Genomic DNA, 5,022 nt, shown 5'->3' with positions numbered 1-5,022 from the left:
AAAGAGTGACCTACTACACTGTTTTCATCTTGAAGTTATCTTTCCAATAAGATTTAGTCATGACCACTCTGTTGGCCTCTTCTCAACCTTTATGGCATCGCCTGCCTAGGTCTCTGAACTAGGGAATTTTTACTCCTGTAGGGAATGTAGCCATTCCCCAGCTGTTGTGAGTATTGGCTGCTATTAGTTTATGCTTGTCCTCTTCTCTGGAGCTATTGGCACATGGAAGGTACATCTCTCAGCTGATGAGACATCTTATCCTGGGAAGGGAAGCCCAGAAATGTGGTTGATTTACATGGAATGCCAAAGTCAACCCCTTTGCCTCCATGTAAGGACAATTTGGCAAAAGAATTTACATTCTAGAGCCACCCTGTGAATCATATCAATGCTAAATTTTCTTCAACATCATATCTTAGATTATCTCTTTCCATATCCTATTTCTCTAACCTCTGTGAAGTTTTCTCCTGACAAAATGTCCTTAAAAATCATATGCACCTAAGTCCTTTTCTCAGACTATGTTTTAGGAAACCTGACTTATGACAATGTTTATAGGAAGCAACAGGCAATATGGTGGTTAAGGCACTGGATTCCCATGTGGCCGACCACACTTGAAGTCCCGGACCCAGTGGTTTGAAACCCACATCAGGCAGGCAAACATGCCCAAAATTTCAAGAGGAGATTGGAGGAGAAGGGATTGCTGCATGGCCATCCTCTCTGGGGGATGATATCTTGTTTTCTGTTTCCCTGGGAAGCACACATACCCTTTCTCAATTTTAACAAACTAAAAAAATAGACAATGCCTATCTATTGGTGTTTCTTTTAGTATCTCCCTAATACCCTGCACACTTACCACACTATAATAATGACTGTATGGGATGAATAAACCCTTAGCATTTTTCCTTGCTCAGAAAGAACATCAGCAGCCTCCTTAAAGTCTGTATCCGACAGCCCTGGTCATCTGAAACATTTGCTTCAGTTTTGACCACCTGGGCATCATGATCCCTTATGTAGTATCTTATAAGTACACATTAGTCTACAGGATCCCCTTCCTCCATCACTTACTAGAAAGAACCGTGTTTGGTCTGATGAGTTTTGACCTGATGAGTCCCTGAGCATTCTTAGAACTACTTTCCCTTTTCTTTACTTGAGGAAGATGCCAACCTAGAGTCCAGGAGGGTTGGGTTTAATGTTCAGGAAGAGAGCAGGGTAAAGTAAATGAGCATGGACTTTGGATATGACCCATCTGGGTTCAAATAATGGACCTGTCTTTTCTATGTTATTTTCTTAGCCAAGTTCATTAACATCTTAAAGCTCCATATCAGCTTCTATAAATTAAAGACAATGATACCTGGAGGACAGTGATAGTCTCCTTTCTACCCAAGACAATATGGGGATGACACTGTGTTTTCCTACAAGGCTGCAAGCTGCTGGTTACATGGTACTTCTTAGCAATTGGAAGCAAGTTTCAGGTGAAGCCAATACATGACTATGAGGCAGACCTGAGTCAGAGCACCATGGTGATGGTTTTCATTCATTAATTGCTTGCTACGTGTGAACCACTGTGCTCAACTCTTTGTGTGTGTTGTCTGAGAATTCTGTCAACAACCGTGTATTATCCCATGTCCCACCTCCTTGTGGCTGTGGGCAGTTGATCAGCCAAGTGACCTTGAAAATGGTTGCAGTTTCTGACTTTCAGCTCTGAAAATCAAACTCTGGGAGAAGGTAAAGAAATTGGACTAAAAAACATAGAAGTGTTGCCCAAAAAAACTGGATGGCATGAAAAGCTAAACCACTGCACTCAGTGAGGCCTAAGTCAGAGCATATAAGCTAAGAGGCTTGTATAGTTTTTACCCTGATCCTACATTCATGGTGTATTTTTGTTTACTTTTGGCAGAAGCAGGCTTTTCATTTCTTTAAGACCCACTGGTTTCCATCGAGTCTCCTAAAAGCACATGATGCCCTCATTCCACTTTCCTTCTGTGTTTCTAAGTCCTTTCTCCAGTCTCTTCTTCACGTTCATAATTTTGCTTTTCACCACATAGAATGTCTGGACTTTGGGGAACTAATCTTGATTTGGGAGAAGATAGATCAAAAAGATAAAAATACCCTCTCATCCTTTACACCCAGGAAAATGTGCGATTTTCTCTAAGACTGTGAGCTGCTGGTTGCATGGTGCTTATTAGCAGTGTCCTGGTTCAGAAATGATAGTTCCACGGGTTTTTTTCCATATCCTTGTCTTACGTTGGCACCAAATGCAGCTGTATAAATCTCCAGTCGCTAAATTTTGCTCTGCAATTCCCCAGGCTGTTCATTTATTATTAATTACAACCATTATTTATATAGAACTGGAGACGTAAAACTCAAGTTTTACGTCAAGGCTGAGGCCTGGCTAGAACATAAAGCAGCATGGGAATAGATTCTGCCACAAAGAACACCAGGAATTGGTGATCTTGTCTCTCCCCACCTTCTCCTCCTTCACCAAGGGCAGCAGTGGTAAAGGAGGCGTGAACTGGCATTTGGGAAGCTGAGAAAGGAGCAGGTTTTGCTGAAGCACTTATGCTCTGACAAATTTTCTTTCCAAGCAGAGGGACAAGGGGACTATATATTGTGACATTTTATGGTTGTACTGTAGATCCTTTATCCATGCATTTACTTATTTATTCAATAGCCAGTCCTTGAATTCAATTATGTCCTAGATTCAGGGATTACAGAGATGCACTCTTGGAACTAACATTCCAGTTGCATTCAAGGTCAAAACTGAGATTAGGACAAAAGTCTAGGTATTAGGACAGGGGAGGGGAGTGCAGTGAAGTGGCCAGGATGGCGGGAATGGAATGGGAAAGCAGACAATTACTCAAGAGCAAAGACAGCATAGGGGCCAGGTGGTGGTGCAGTGGTAATGCAGCTGACACACATGGGGAAGGTCCTAGGACCTCCTGCACATGCCAGGTGCGTACATGTGCCCATGTGCTAGGCTGGTTGGGACTAGGGGCGGAGTGTAGCATGGGGATGCTTTGGGTAGATTTCTCTCTCTCTCTCTCTCTCTCTCTCCTTCTCTCTCTCTCTCTCTCATGAAACAAAGAAAGGTAGGGAGGAAAGGAAAAGAGAATGGGGAAGGAAAACAGCATCAATGTCCTTTTTCATAGAGAGCCACTCCATCTCCTCATTGCAGTTTTATAGTGCAAGAATTTTGCCCTGACTCTTGGAAGATGAGCTCGGAGGATACCAAGATCACAGAGTACAGTGTCAATTTACTTAACACACAGTACACGGGCTTTCTACATGCCAGGTACTGTCCTGAGGGTTTTTCACATGCTACCTTATGTAATTGTCATAATTTCTTATAGTAGATACTATTACTGTTCTTATCTTGTAGGTGAGAAAACTGAAGCAAAAGTGGGCAACTAATTTGCTTAGTTACCCAGAAGATAAAACTGCCATGCAACCATATCTAGGTAGTCTGGATCCAGAGTGTACCTCTCAACTGCAGTGGGCTTCAATGGGATGATTCTGTAGTCCTACCCCTCTTCCTTCTTGCATCAAATTTTTATTTGTTCACGTAAAAACAACTGCTTTCTTTTTTCCTCCCTCTTCATTTCCTTCCTTTTTTCCTCTCTTAAACTTATTTACTTCTACCAAGAGAGGAAGAGAAAGAGACAGCAGTACCACAATGGAAAGAATCCATCCCGGCTTCAGCCAGTCTTGATTACAGGAAAGTGTGTGCCCTGTGTTCCCCCAGATCTCTCAGGATATGACCTTGGGACACTCCCATGTAGATTCAGCATCACAGAGCATTGCATTGTCACTGTGCCATCCAGCTGGCCTCAATAATTGTTTACTTCAAAATGGTTAATTTTATGTTGTACGAATTTCATCTCGATTAAAAAAAAATTTTAAAGGATAAAAAACAAGGCCTAGAGGAGCAAGACAGGTGTGCCCATTTCATTTTCATGCAGCGGGGAATGGGTTCTAATAGATCTTGCCTCCTCTCACATATCGCCGTGGAGATGCAGGGGATGCAGGGATTTATTCAGCCTCAGTGGGCAGAGAAGCTTTCACTAAGGGTTGCTATTTGAGCTAAGCCTCAGCAAAGATCACAAGCCCAGGAGCTTTTGTGAGTGGGATAGTAATGGAAATGTGTCCTCAGAAGAAAGGCAATGGGAAGTGATGAAGACTTTGCCAAGCTGCAGTATTTGTGCTCCTCCCAGGGATATCAGAAATTGAAACTGTTTTAACATTGTGGTGGTCAACTAAATGAGCCCCCTGGCTCGATTAGGACACATGAGGGGGTGGATTTTCAACCCGTGCCTTAAAGGATGAGAAGAATTAGAATGTGGAAGACAAGGTTAGGATAGGTTTCTTGGATACTTCTAAAACAAACCTTGACACAAAGATTTGGTTGCAAGTGGCTTATTTAGAGGTAGAGGAAGCACAGTGGAGAGAGGAGAAGGGAGATGGGGAAGCACAGGGATTCAAAGAGGGTCCACTTGCTCTCAAGTTACTTCTGTAGACAACTGGGACCTGAGCTCTCAGTGAGGAGCTAGGAATCTTTGTAAGGCTCACAGATCAGAATTATCTCAGTGGAAGGGGGAGGGAGCTGGGATATTTTATATAACTCTCCCCATCAGCCATTGGTCAGGGCTGCTTTGATAGTTTTACTTCCAAGCAATACTTTTGGCCTACTGCATGGTAGGCACAGATTTCTTTCAGAGAGAGGATATCCTCAGGGATAAAAATGGGGGACTGGGACCAGCAGTTAGCGTAATGGCTGTGTCGCTAGATTCCCACGTAGTTGACCGCGTTCAAGTCCCGGACCCGGTGGCTTAAACTCACACCCAGCGTGTGTGCATGTGTGCCCAAGATCCCGAGAGGAGAATGGAGGAGAAGGGATTGTGGTGTGGCCATCCCCTCTGGGGGGTGATTTCTCGCTTTCTATCTCTCTGTTTCTATCTTTCTGGCGAGCGCACACACCCAATAAGAAAAACACCTCTCAAAAAAAAAAAAAAAAAGTGGGGGAAAACG

The sequence above is a fragment of the Tupaia chinensis genome, unplaced genomic scaffold (assembly GCF_000334495.1).
Source record: "Tupaia chinensis unplaced genomic scaffold, TupChi_1.0 Scaffold000101_1, whole genome shotgun sequence".
NCBI lineage: Eukaryota > Metazoa > Chordata > Mammalia > Scandentia > Tupaiidae > Tupaia > Tupaia belangeri.
This window is presented reverse-complemented; position numbering follows the sequence as displayed.